The 15090-nt window shown below is 42.1% G+C and overlaps 1 pseudogene; it reads left to right on the top strand.

Moving 5' to 3' along the window:
• Nucleotides 1-11522: 11522 nt before the first annotated feature.
• Nucleotides 11523-15090, top strand: part of LOC105509413 — a 30177-nt pseudogene continuing 26609 nt past the window's right edge.

Genomic DNA, 15090 nt, shown 5'->3' with positions numbered 1-15090 from the left:
GTTAAAAGGATTTTTGTCTGAATAAAAAAGAGCATTGTAAATGCTTTAGAAATCTCTCATAATTGAGAGAGAGACAGAAGACCCTCGTCACTACCCTATATAAAAATCATAGACACAGTTACACTTAATAAAAAATAATTAAATAGAAGAGCACCCTGAAAAACATTATGATGGAAATTAAATAATTTCCCAGAATAACATGGTTGAATAAGGATTACAAATCACTTATAAACATGTTTCTGTACACCCTTTCTATCGTGTCAAATGTTAATGAATCTGTGATCAATTGAAATGTAAATGTCGTGTAATACTACAAAATAAAAACTCTTAGACTTTAGGGAGATAAAAGAAAAAGGCAACTATGAGTTACCTCTTTTAGTGTCTCCTCTGTCTACATCCAGAAATTTGCTTCTGGTGAGTTTCTTTTCTCCTCATTTAATATTTCAAGTGTTTGGTTTGCAAAAAGATCTGGCTATTCCTCAACTAAGAATTTATAAATTCAGTACACCACAACACAAATACACAGTGACGTGCCTTTAATCCTGAGGATATGAAGTCCTTAATCAGATAGAACTAGTTTATTGAACAGTCTCAACTCCACTGGGTGCACACAGGAAATGGTTTTATTTTTCTCCCATTGTGCCCCCCGCTGGGCTGTGTTGAATCTCCTGCCCCTGCTGACCAAAGTTCCCTTAATGATACCCCGGACATACTGCAGAACTCCCTCAGTCACTTCCTGATATTAAAAAACTTTGTCAAGTCCAGTTGAAGATGCCAACCTCATATCCAAAAATAAAATGTCCCCACCCACCCCCATGGCTGGCTGGGCTGGAGGAAGGGCCTAAAGTGGGAAAGGGGCAGGTCTGCTCTTTCTCCCTTCCTCCCCTTTCTCACCTGAGAGGTAGGATGCTGGGAGGGAACATGGTAGGCTCTGAAAAGCAATCTCCCCTCCTATCTTCTCCAGGGCACAGGAGGAATGGGGATAGTGGGGATGGTCAAGAGAAGCGGTCTCCTCCTCTCTATATAAAGTTGCTGCTTCTACAAAAGCGTTCTTCGGGAAGACTCGCAGGGGCCTTCACACAGGTCACCTACCTGGGGGCTCTGGATGCTACTCGATCTCTCCCAGCTACCCCCGTCTCATCTGTTGTCCCCATAGTTTTTATTGCCAGACAGAAAGTCTCAAGCCAGCCACCCTCCCAGTGCCCGCTTGATGCATAGAGAATGCAGATATCCCAGCCAGCCCAAGGGTGGACTGCAGGTTGCCACTCCACTGCCCCCCGTTGTCTCCACCCCTCTTGTCCCTGTTTAGGAGGGGGCAGGCCGGTCATAAGTCTACTGCCTAAGCAAGCAGCCAGTCAGAAGTAGCATGCAGTGCGCCTGTCAAAACCCCATATTCTAGAAGTGGTTTTCTAGGAACCACTCTTACTTGGCTTCTTGAGGGAGCAGCAACTGCAGCAGGCCCCTCCAAGGCAGACTCTCATACCTGCACATGTTGGAAGGGCACGACCAAGGCAGGGAGGGCTGCTGTGGCTCTGCCAGGTCTTAGCAAACCACGAGCGGGTGTCTGGCTCCTGCCATCCATGGTTCTCTTCACTTAGCATCTCTTCTAAAGTATTTAGCCTCTCTGTATACCTCCAGTTGTGGTCCCCAGTTGCCAATTCTGAGTAACAGACAGAGTATCCTGCAACATCCTGCTACACTAATAAATAAAAGACCATCTGGTCCTGTGAGAGTATATGACACAGGGAAACTTCTTGTCATAGAAATTGGTTCTTTAGCTAAGCCCCTAATTTACGGGAAATGTTAGCTGAATAGCCAACTGTTGGCTGTCCCCTCATCTGCTTGGCTTATTCTGTTGTGCCACCACACCGGCTCCTTCACCAGCTTCCATAAGAACCCCACTCACGTAACTCCATGTGGAGCTTGCAATTTTGCAGAGGATTTGCGGGATTGCATGGTGCAGCATTTCACTGGGAAAGTCTCCACCAGGCCTCTTCTGGGTCCCTCATTAACTGGACCACTGGCAAGTTCCCGTCCTCTCTGACCTCTGTTATTCACTCCAGAGTGGCTTCATGGGTGTGCAATCCCTGCAGTCACACCAAGCCCCACGCTTGGCTCAGTGCTCTGCTGTCACTGTCTTGAATTTCTTAAGTATTTCAAGGGGCCCCATGTTTATATTTTGCACTGAACCCTGCATATCATGTAGCCTATCTTGCTTCCCCCAGACTCGGCCCTGCTGGATCCCACAACACCCGTGTTTGTTAATCAGAGCAGCTTCCATTTTCTACATCAAACCCAAAAGCCAGCTTCATGCAGGCCTGCGAGGTCTGCTTCCATCCTACAGTGGGTATAAAATACAACTGTATGATTCATGAAGTGTGCTCAAAATGCAAATTTATTTTTGTGCCCCTCTGCCACTTTCTAATATAAGGGATAGGGAAGAGGGTGTGCAGAAATCTTCCTCTGACCCTCAGTGAAAACTTGGCCAGATGCCATGAACTTCACCTCTCTTTTAAGTAATGTCAAGCCTTTGGCCTCTCTGAGTCAAAAACACACAGTCTCAATTCCATTGTCATCAGCCTTTCAGCCTGCATTCAGCTGCTCATACATTCATTCTGCACCCTTCCCTTGTTGAGGCCTAAGTCTGGAGACAGGACCGTGGTTGACTTCTGTTCTCTCTTCCACCCTCATCTGCTGCTTCTCTCCCTGGCTGCCTTTTTGGACTGCACTGGGAGTTAAGAGAATTGGGGATGAGAGGAGAGGGGATGAGATAGTTCTCACCTGGATGGACTCACTCTCAGGACTCAGGGGATGGCGCTGCCAACCATTACTGGACCCTCTCCCTGCCATTCTGTCGTACTGTGAAACCTTCCAGGCCCCACAGTGGCCTCGGCCCTCAGCCCTGGGGCATGGGCATCCACTCCATACATGCTTATTTCTCTTCTGGGGTCCTCATGAGTAGGACTTGAAACATCTCCAGTAACTCTCTGCCTGCCGCAGCCTGTATCTGGTTGTGCACAGCTCCCCCTCCACACCTGGCTGTGATCCCAAATGGCTCCTCTGTCCTGCTGCCCCCAGGCTCTTCAGCCTTTTTGGCTTTTGTTTTTCTGAACTTCATAGAATACATTTCCTTATCATGTGGAAGCCCCTCCCTGCTGAAGGGTAAGGAAGCAGTAATTCCAGACCCCTGGGCATGGACACAGGTACCAGCTCACAGCGACGACGTAACAGCTCTCTCCAGAGGAATCTCTCCTGAACCCAAACACTATCCTTTTATTGTCTCCAAGTCAGTGAAGGAAATGAGGACTGGTGGAACCAGTTTCCAACCACATCCTTTAGAAAGTCTGCAAATAGTGATCTGACTTCAGAATTGTTTTATCTATTAGTTTTGGGGGTTTTGGTTAAAACTTCACTTTTCACATCCTTTGCAACAAAGATGAATCTCTCCTTAAGCGGAGTGCTCACGGCTGCTAAAATGATGTTTTGTCTGAATCAATAAGCGTATACCTACATTTTTCTGGAGAGAGAGTTCGTTAATTCTTGTGGAGATTCTCAAAGGGGTTTGTAAACCCATAAAGTTTAAGAATCACTATAATGGCCGGGCGCGGTGGCTCAAGCCTGTAATCCCAGCACTTTGGGAGGCCGAGACAAGCGGATCACCAGGTCAGGAGATCTGGCCTACACGGTGAAACCCCGTCTCTACTAAAAAATAGAAAAAACTAGCCAGGCGAGGTGGCGGGCGCCTGTAGTCCCAGCTACTCGGGAGGCTGAGGCAGAAGAATGGCGTAAACCCGGGAGGCAGAGCTTGCAGTGAGCCGAGATTGCGCCACTGCACTCCAGCCTGGGCGACAGAGCGAAAAAAAAAAAAAAAAGAATCACTATAATAAAATATTATGTCTACAATTATTTTAAGTTAATATCTAATCCAACTTACAGACGAATACTGTTATCTGATTGGTCATGTAGGTATTGAGAACATAATGCCAGAACAATCAAAATCATTTCAGTAATTTAGCTTGAACTTCCTCCAAATACTGGCATTGACAGTGGGATAAAATAGAAGTGAGGTGGTAATTGTGTTTTTCTCCTTAATGTGCTTTTCCAGGCACTTCCTTCCAGATATCCATTCCACCCTTCTCTTCTTTTCCAACACTTTCCTTTCCCAAGGAAATTCCATCTGGACTGGTCCTAACCCAAGCTTCAGCTGGCCTGTGACGGCAGCAGAGTGCGGGGCTTCAGAGGGACGCTGGGATGGGACACACCCACACACAGCAAGGGTTTTCATGGAAGGTGGCTTTCACGGGCTCTCAGGTCCGCATTTCATACATCACACTATGACAATGACCTTGAGAAATACGAAAAGGAAAAAAAAAAAAGTATTGACTCTGGGACAAATTTCTCAGTGAGAAAAATGAAAGGTCAGTGTTCACCTGACTGTGACCAACAAAATGAAATGGACAAGAAAGGTGAATGTGTTGCCCCCCGTGTGTTTATTCCTTTTTTCCCCTTGAAGAGCTTCTTGGGAACATTATGTGAGGCTCTGTGACCCAAGTTTTCTTATTACGTAATTAACACACCAATCCACAAGTTATTTCCTTGAAAACATGCACGTTCACATTTCCGTGCCTTCATTCCTGCTGATTCCTTCAGCTCAAAGGCCTCTTTTCTACCAATCAAAATCCTTTGAGACATAGGTCAAATTTGGATGTAACTGCATATAATAAAAATCTAAATAATACTGTTTTAAGCAAGAGAAACTTTTTTTTCTCCTCACACAAAATGGTCAGGAAGGAAGCAGTTCTGGGCTGGCATAGGAATTCCATACCCTCATCCAGGATCCAGACCCTCCCATCCTGCTGCTGCACCGGCCCAAGTACATGGCTCCACCAGGCCGGCACGTCCCTTTCCAGGCAGTAGAAACAAAGGGGCCAGGTAAAGGGGTGCTCTTTCCTTAAAAAAAAAAAAAAAAAAAAAAAAAAGCCTGTTTAAAGAGCACCATCCAGTGGGGTGGAGAGCAAGGGGAGGGAGAGCATTAGGACAAATAGCTAACACACACAGGGCTTAAAACCTAGATGACGGGTTGACAGGTGCAGCAAACCACCATGGCATATATATACCTATGTAACAAACCTGCACGTTCTGCACATGTATCCCAGAACTTAAAATAAAATAAAATAAATAAAGCGCACCACCTGACTACTTCCTCTTTCACGTAATTGATCACCCCACTCTGCAGGTGACACTGGGAAATGTCGTTTCTCCATTAAGCACATTGTCTCAACCACCATTACATGAAAAAAGAGCATGAATATTAAGTGGACAACTTAATGGGTCCCCCCAATACGAGCTCACTGCTTTGTTATAGAATATATGAAACATATATTAATGGTTTTTCTTCACTAAACCAGGCTTAACAGTGGTTCTATGGACATCTGGGACTGTGTCATTCTTTGTTGTGGGGACTTCCTGGTGTATGGTAGGCTACTTAGCAGCATCAGAAGCCTCTAACCACCAGAGGCCAGTAGGATCATTCACCTATTATGACAACCAAAAATATCTCCAGACATTGCCAAATGCTCCTGAGGGTGGAGTGGGGGGTCATCCCTAATTAGAAACCACTGCACTAGACGGCTGTAATCATCTTTGACTCCCCTCCCCCCAGCTTAATAATAATAGTGATTATTAATTGTTATGATAACTATATATTTTAGCATTTAAGGCTATTTTAACCACTTCCATTAATACTCATTTTTATGCATGAGAACTGAGCTCAGAAAGAACTTTCCCAAGAAATGGGAGCTAACAAGTGGGTTCAACCAAGGTCCGATTTTTAAGTTTCTCTTCTGAACCATCATCCACTGCCCTCTTCACTACCACACAACCACCTGCCATCCAACCCTGCAGCATAATAAGCATTCAGGAAACATGCATTGAATTATGTTTAAATAAGAAAAAAAAAATAGATACACTGAAGCCCAGGAGTAAATCCCTGGCATTTTAAAACACTATTAAGATTTTAGAAGGAAGGGAGGCAGGCAGGAGCGGCGGGGGAGAAAGGAAGAGAGGAGGCAAGGTACAAAGAGGGAGAAGAAGGAAGAGAGGGGAAGGGAGGAAGAATGGGAAGAAAGAAGGACCATAGATTCCTGAAGAGCTTTAGTTTAGTTGTTCTTTAAGGTATCTACTTCTACAGCCGGCAAGGAGATGCCCACCTTACCAGTCATGAGTGATTGTAAAAGGTAAAAGCATCACAGAATACAAGCTGACCACTTTAATCTTAGACTCTCAAGGAGCAAGGAGCAAGTCATATTTCTTGATTTTTATCCTTTAGCAAACAAGGTGCTATTCTTGATGATAAAATGTGACTGTCAGTTTCTGCTTCAGTAGTAAAACTGAAGTGGTCCAAGCCAGGCACGGTGGCTCACGCCTGTAGTCCCAGCACTTTGGGAGGCTGTTGGGTAGATCACTTGAAACCAGGAGTTCGAGACCAGTCTGGGCAACATAGTGAGATTCCATCTCTATTTTTTTAAAACTTTGTAATAAAAGGAAATTGCAGCGGTCCAGAGAGCCACTGAAATATGCAGTCACGGCAAATGGAGTGAAGGCAAAGGCAGTCAGTAGGTAAACTTCTGCCTAGATGAGTCTTGCCTCCCTGGGTTATTTGCGGTCTGCTACAGATCTCACTTATGAATTAGGACAAAGCAGTAAAGGAATTAAAATCAATCAGAAGTAAGTTTGCTCCTGCACACTGGCATGAATCGTAGCAGCCGTCCCCTCCCTCTCACTCAGATGGGCGTGTGCAGGTGAATGTTCTGTGGAAAACAAAATCACTTGCTTCTTGGAGTCAGGCCTGTATTCGGAAAATGTTATGTGGCGAGCATTTGTCCCTCTTTATTATATCCAGTGTTTACTTGGATTTTTTATTAAGTGGCCCAGAGTTCCTGAAATGTTTATTAGATATTGCACATTTTATTCACCATTGCTAGAAATATTAAAAATCAGAAAGATTTCATTTGCCCTTTTCAAATTTTTTAAATTGTAGTAAAATACATATAACATAAAGTTTACCATTGTAACCATATTGATGTGTAAAATTCAGTGGCATTAAGTACATTTCACTTGCCTTTTTACATAGTCAGATGCTATTCACTAATTATGCTCACACTATTAATACCTACAAAATCACACCCAAAGCTTAAGTGCTATTTTAGCTACCACACACACACACACAAAAATCCTATGAGAAAAATAAGGATTTATAAATGACAGACCCTTATTTAGTAATGTCACATTTTTCACCAGAACTTTAAATTTTTCCTATAGCCCCATTAAGCCTGTCTTAAAAGGGGGTAGTTGTTGCTAATCTTTTTCTCTCCTGAACTCTTTTATCATCTCACCAGTTTATAATGTATTAGATTCACCTGAGACCAGAACTACTGCTTCTTTGGAAACGCCTGAGACAGCAAAGGTTTCTGTTAGCAGTCAGAGATGGAAAGACATTAATTTCAGGACAGTAATGAAAATGAAGAGTTGATTAGTTTAATTTTCCTAAGAAATGAAGAATGGTCAACAATCACTCATCTGCTATTTTATAGCACTTTTCTTTGACCTTCTGGGCTCCTTCACATTCTTCCTAATAGCCTATTTGTACTTTGCTTCTCATCTGCTTCCCTGATCTTTTACATTGCAGTCAATAAAATTTAGAACCTTTGCACTTAATATCTTAGAATATATAATAATAATAATTAGTCAAATAGATGCCCAAGGATAACTAATAAAAATAATTGCTCATAAAACATGCCACAGCATTTTCCTTTCACAATATAACACGAATATGATACATATAATCCTATGTGTAGCTTACAAAAGAGAAAGTATTATCACCCATTATTCTCTTCCTAAATATAGGAACTAAAGTATGAAAGAAGCCAAACAGGAAAATCACGATTAGAATCAGGAGTGGAATTAAATTATAACTAGATTAATGTCAAATTAATACTCTCTTTGTAGAAGTAGAGAAATATTATTTTAATCCTGAAGAAAAATTATCTTAAAATGTATTTCCCTTCTTGCCAGATTTCTAAGCATTGGTATATTGTGGTTAATAAAACATAAAAGTATTGTTTCTCTTTCTTAAAATATGCAACAACAATAATTAGCTACAGCAATGCACCAACATAATTTGCAAACTGCTTTTAAAATATTCCCTAGCTTCCTCCTTTGTAAGTGAAAGCACTAAGATGTAACGAATATTGCAAAATTACTTTTAACCACTAGAGGGCAGGAAATACTCCACATTTGTGCATCGTTAATTTTAAATTCTTAGACCAAAACAACAATAAACACCACCAGCACAACAAAAAGACCTTCTTGTTTTATACTGTACACTTAAGGCTCAGTTAATAACCTTAAAACTTTTTAAATTTTAAACTAAAATATAATTCCAACAGTTTAAAGAAGGCAAAAGTAAACATGTTTGTTGCATCTTTAGTTACACATTAAGGATCACTTCTTAGCAGCAAGGAATCAGCATATCCTCTAGAAAAGGCAGAGGACTTAAAACAGCACCCATTGAGAATAAGCAAGACTATTTTTACATTAAAATATCTGCAGTGGAATGTAAAGGTGGTATTTATTATAAAATTGAAAGTCACCAAAGTCACAAAGCAATCTAATGCGAAAATACTTACGTTTGAATCTTTAATGTCTATATGTATTCTCCTTTACTACAAACCAACTAATTGTGGCAAAGAGATAATTGTGGCAAAAATGGTTTTAGCTTCCTCCTAATTTATCTATGTGACCTAATTAACTTTTGCTTCCCTCCCAATGAAGCCATTTGCATTTCAGTAAGTAAGGCATTAGTTTGTTTGATTAGAAAGTATAACCTCTTCACTTTTTCACTCTCATTAATTAAAACACATCATGGTAAATTAAGCCATTTGGATTTCAGTGTGGGTGGGTGACATTTTAACTACTGCCCCTTCAACCTTCTCTCTCTGTCAATCTCAGCTATGTCCTACACCATGGGAGAGCGAGAGGGCAATGGCAGCAGGCTGATGGGGGAACGGAGCCAGCAGGGAGCCAGCGGTTATACATCACTGCAGACGGTGACTTCTCTGATGCAGGAGGCACTCACTTGCCAATCAAACCTGATACAGCTTTTACCTTGTAGGGTTATGCGTGACTTTATCCAAGACATTAAATCATTTCTGAGGTCTGGTTTCTTAACCTACACAAACCTGCTCTCCCCACTTTTCAGGTCTCCCTGCTCTTCACTCCAACACTAATAAACACAGCACACTGCTACTGCTAAGGTGGGGTTGGGACAGGGTGGAGGTGTCACTCCTTGCGGACTAAGAAAAGCAATGCACTTTTAAAAGCAGGGCTAGTCACAGAAGAGAAAAGCTTCTGTATTATCATCTATTGGTGGCAGTTACAAACTGACAAGTTTGAAAGAATCTTCTAACAATTATAGCTGCCCAGAAATAGATCTAACATGAGCCACAGGAAGGTATTCAAGGATGGTTATACAACAGGAATATCACACATGTTATTTCTGCACGAGATGTGAAGATTTATGAGTTGACTTCTAAACCCTTATAATTCTTCTTTTAAAATTAATGTCATCTTTAACAAAGAAATACAGGTATAAAGATTTAAAATTCCAAAGAATCCAAAAAAGGCGAATCACCCCAGTTTCCCAGGGACAGTTCTGATGTGTATGAGTCAGCTTGAGCTGCCACAACAAATACTGTAGACTGGGTGGCTTAAACAACTGACATTTATGTATTTTTCACCATTCTGGAGAATGGAAGTCTGAGATTGGGATGCCAGCATGGTGGAGTTCTGGCGAAGGCTGTCTTCCTGGCTTGCAGATGGCCACTTCTCACTATATGTTCGCATATCTTTTCCTTGGTGCATGTACATGAAGAGATAGCTACCTCTCTCTTCCTCTTCTTAGGAGGACACAGTCCTATAGGATTAGGGACCCATCATTATGACCTTATTAAACCCGAAGTACTTCCTAAAGACTGTCTTTCCAGATACAATTACATTGGAGGTCAGGGCTTCAACATATGAACTTGGGGCGGTGGGGTGGGGGGAGGCATGGCTTAATTAATAGCACAATTTATGCCTATTATCCCAGTGTAATTATTAACAGTGATCCCTTTCACTCTCAAAAATGTCTCAGTTGCATGGAAAATGACCATCCCAAGTCCCGACTTCATCCAATCCCAATTCCTCTTCCCCAGAAGCAACTACTTGCCATTTGTTACAACTTCCTCTATTTGGCTACAATCATCTAAAAATCATTATTATACCAGGTGCATCAGTTGAAAATTGCATTTGGATGGCCAGGCATGGTGACTTGTGTCTGTAATCCCAGCACTTTGGGAGGCCGAGGCGGATGGATTACCTGAGGTCAGGAGTTCGAGACCAACCTGGCCAACAGGTGAAACCCTGTCTCTACTAAAAATACAAAAAATTAGCTGGGTGTGGTGGTGGGCACCTGTAATCCCAGTTACTCAGGAGGCTGAGGCAGGAGAATCGCGTGAACCTGGGAGGCAGAGGCTGCAGCGAGCTGAGGTTGTGCCACTGCACTCCAGCCTGGGCAACAAGAATGAAACTCCGTCTCAAAAAAAAAATGCATTTGGATACTAATTTAGAGACCAAGGAGGAATATCATTGACTTAAACAAATAGAAAGGAGTGCCCGAGAGGTAAGTTTCATGAATATTTATTTATCTGAAAATAAATTGTCCTACCTCTAAATTTTGTTAGAATTTTATGCCCAACCAAATTCTCAGCAAAGTGAGGGGATAGGAAAACTTGTGTCCTTGTTAAGACATGATACCTACACCTCCCTTCACAGTAGGATTTGCTACCCAAGCTGTCAGATCTAGCGGGGAATGTTCAGCTGCGAAGAGCTACCTGGCCCACCAGAATGCCTTCCCAGGTCAATGGCATCCAATACCTTGTCAAAAAAGGGGTATAAAGGCCATTTACACCCACCTGGATTGCTCTGGTAGGCCATATGTGCTCCGGAGCGTCACAGAGGGTTAGCCAAGGTCTTGCCAAGGTTTCCTCACAGATGGACTTTTCTGCCCAGTTCTTCTCTTCCTTATCTTTCTTCCTCAGGTGTTGATCTTCAATAAACATCTTGTACTCCAAACTGCATCTCAGCATCTGCTTCCAGAAAAACCAACCCGTACCAAATGAGCAACACAGTTCAAAATTCAAAAGGTGCAAAAAAAACACCAACATGGCACATGTATACATATGCAACAAGCCTGCACATTGTGTACATGTACCCTAGAACTTAAAGTATAACATATATTTATATAAATATAGTGAAACCTCTCCCTCTCTCCATTCAATTCTAGTTACCAATTCCCCTGGCCAAAGTCAACCCATGTGGCCAGGTTCTTGTGCATATTTCCAGAAATTTTCTATGGGCATATAAGAACTTGTGTGTGTATGTAATTTATAAGAAAATATGACTCTCTCCTCCTGCCACCCAAGATGCCAAAAGGAAAGAAGGCCAAGGGGAAGAAGGCGGCTCCTGCCCCCGCTGTCATGAAGAAGCAGGAGGTTAGGAAAGTGGTGAGCCTCCTGTTTGACAAAAGGTCTAAGAATTTTGGCATTGGACAGGACATCCAACCCAAAAGAGACCTCACCTGCTTCATGAAATTGTCCCAGTATATCAGGTTACAGCAGCAGAGAGTCATCCTCTATAAGTGGCTTGAAAGTGCCTCCTGTTGCGATTAACCAGTTCACCCAGGCCCTGCACCGCCAAACAGCTGCTCAGCTGCTTAAACTGGCCCACAACTACAGATCAGAGACAAAGCAAGAGAAGAAGCAGAAGCTGTTGGTCCAGGCTGAGAAGAAAGCTGCCAGCAAAGGGGACATCCCCACTAAGAGACCACTTGTCCTTTAAGCAGGAGTTTACACCCTCACCACCTTGGTGGACAACAAGAAGGCTCAGCTGGTGGTGACTGCACACGATGTGGACCCCGTCGAGCTGGTTGTCTTCCTGCCTGCCTTGTGTCGTAAAAAGGGGGTCTCTTCCCCTGCATTATCAAGAGGCAGGCAAGACTGGGACATACAGTCCACAGGAAGACCTGGACCACTGTCACCTTCACACAGGTGAACCCGGAAGACAAAGGAGCTTTGGCTAAGCTGGTGGAAGCTATCAGGACCAACTACAACAACAGATACGATGAGATCTGCCATCACTGGGGAGGCAATGTCCTGGGTCCCACGTCTGTAGCTCACATCGCCAAGCTTGAAAAGGCAAAGGTTAAAGAACTTGCCGGCCAGGCACGGTGGCTTACGCCTGTAATCCCAGCACTTTGGGAGGCCAAGGCGGGCAGATCACGAGGTCAGGAGATCCAGACCATCCTGGCTAACACGTGAAACCCCATCTCTACTAAAAATACAAAAAATTAGCCAGGTGTGGTGGCGGGCGCCTGTAGTCCCAGCTACTCTGGAGGCTGAGGAAGGAGAATGGCGTGAACCCGGAAGGTGGAGCTTGCAGTGAGCCAAGATCACACTACTGCACTCCAGCCTGGGCGACAGAGTGAGACTCTCTCTCAAAAAAAAAAAAGAACTTGCCACTAAACTGAGTTAAATGTACACTGTTGAGTTTTCTGTACATAAAAATAATTAAAATAATACAAATTTTCCTTCAAAAAAAAGAAAGGATGTAATTATTTTATTATCCAAATGGTAGCATACCCTATGACTATTCTGTACCTAAATTTTTTTTTCCGTTAAGATATATCTTGGAGGCCAGGAGCGGTGGCTCACACCTGTAATCCCAGCACTGTGGGAGGCCAAGGTGGGTGGATCACCTGAGGTCAGGAATTTGAACCAGCCTGGCCAACATGGCGAAACTGCTTCTCTACTAAAAATACAAAAATTAGCCAGACATGGTGGCTCACACTTGTAATCCCAGCTACTCTGGAGGCTGAGGTAGGAGAATCACTTGAACCTTGGAGGAGGAGGTTGCACTGAGCCGAGATCACACCACTGCACTCCAGCCTGGGAGACAGAGTGAGATTCCACATCAAAAAAAGAAAAAGTGTATATATATATATATGGGAGGTTTCACATTAGTACATAAAATGTATCATCAATAATGAAACCTACGGGATACAACAAAAGCAGTCCTAAGAGGAAACTTTGTAACAACACACACCTACAACAAAAAAGAAGAAAGACTGTGTAAAATTTGTGACAGTGAAAAAAAAAAATGTTTTTAAGGGGAAGACCCTAAATAAACCATCTAACATTACACCACAAGGAACTGGAAAAAGAACAAAACACAAATTTTTTTTTCTTTGAGACATGGTTTCACTCTGTCACCCAAGCTGGTGTGCAATAGTGCAATTGGCTCACTGCAGCCTCTTCCTCCCGGGTTCAAGTGATCCTCCTACTTCAGTCTCCAAAATAGCTAAGACCACAGGTGTGTGCCACCATGTCCAGCTAACTTTTTATTTTTTGTAAAGACAGGGTCTTGCTGTGTTCCCCAGGCTGATGTTGAACTCCTGGGCTCAAGAGATCTTCCCACCTCAGCCTCCCAAAGCGCTAGTAATACAGGTGTGAGCCAGTGTGCCTGGCCTAAACATGAAATTAAACAGAGGGAAGAAAATAATGAAAAACAGAACAGAAATAAATCAAATTAAGCACAGAAAAGCCATAGAAAGAATCAACAAAGCTAAAAGTTTTTTTGAAAAAATAAACAAAATTGACAAACCCTTAGCTAATTTAACTAAAGGAAAAGAAAGAAGACTCAAATAAATAAATCAAAAATGAAAGTGAAGAAATTGCAGTAGATGACTCAGAAATAAAAAGGATTATAAGAGACTATTTTGAACAATTATTTGCCCACAAACTGAATAACCAGAGGAAATAAAGTCTTAGAAACATACAACCTACTAAGACTGAGTCAGGAAGAAACAGAAAACCTGGACAGACCAATAATAACGAGAGAGATTGAAGAAGTAATCAGAAACCTCCCAACAAAGAAAAGCCAGGGTCTGATGGCTTCATAGCTGAATTCTACCAAACATTCTAAGAGGAATTAATACCAGTACTTCTTAAACTCTTCTGAAAAATAGAGCCCAAAGAAATATTTGCAAACTCATTTTATGAGGCCTGCATCACCTTGATACCTATGCCAGACAAAGATATCACAAGAAAATAAAACTACAGACCAATTTGTCTGATGAAAATTCATGCAAAAATTCTCAGTAAAATATTAGCAAACCCAATCTAACAACACATCAAAACAATTAAACATGATCAAGTAGGATTTATCCCTGGCATGCATGGCTGGTTCAACATATGCAAATCAATCAACATCATACATAACATTAACAGAATGAAAGACAATCACATGATCATTTCAACTGGTACAGAAAAAGCATTGGACAAAGGCCAACATCCTTTCTTGATAAAAGTTCTCAACAGTTTAGGTATAGAAAAAAAGCTTTCAACATAATAAAGGCCACTTACCAAAAATTCACAGCTAACATTATAATCAATGGGGAATAACTGAAATCTTTACCACTAAGACCTACTACAAGGCAAGGATGCCCACTCCCCTTGCCTTATAAAAACAATCCTAAAATTCAAATAGAACCATAAAAGACCCCAGACATCCAAAACAATTCTGAAAAGGAAAAACACAGTTGGGGGCATCACACTCCTAACTTAAAACTATATTGCAAGGCTATAGTAATCAAAACAGTAGGGTACTGGCATAAAAGCAGACACATATGGTAGGAGAACAGAATGGAGAGCCCAGAAATAAATCTAAACATATACAGTCAACTAATTTCTCACAAGGACACCAACAAGACACAATGGAGAGAAGATAGTTGCTTCACTGAATGATGCCTGGGAAAACTAGAGTTCTACATGCAAAAGAACAAAATTAGACCCATATCCATCATACACCATACAACAAAATCAACTCAAAATGGGTAAATGACATAAATATAGGATCAGAAAGTATAAAATTCCTAGAAGAGAACATAGGGGGAAATCTCCTGGATATTGGCCTCAGCAATAGCTTTTTGTATAT

Source organism: Colobus angolensis, unplaced genomic scaffold, assembly GCF_000951035.1.
Source record: "Colobus angolensis palliatus isolate OR3802 unplaced genomic scaffold, Cang.pa_1.0 Scaffold175, whole genome shotgun sequence".
NCBI lineage: Eukaryota > Metazoa > Chordata > Mammalia > Primates > Cercopithecidae > Colobus > Colobus angolensis.
Note: the sequence above shows the minus strand (reverse complement) of the source record. Positions and strands in the feature narration are given on the sequence as shown.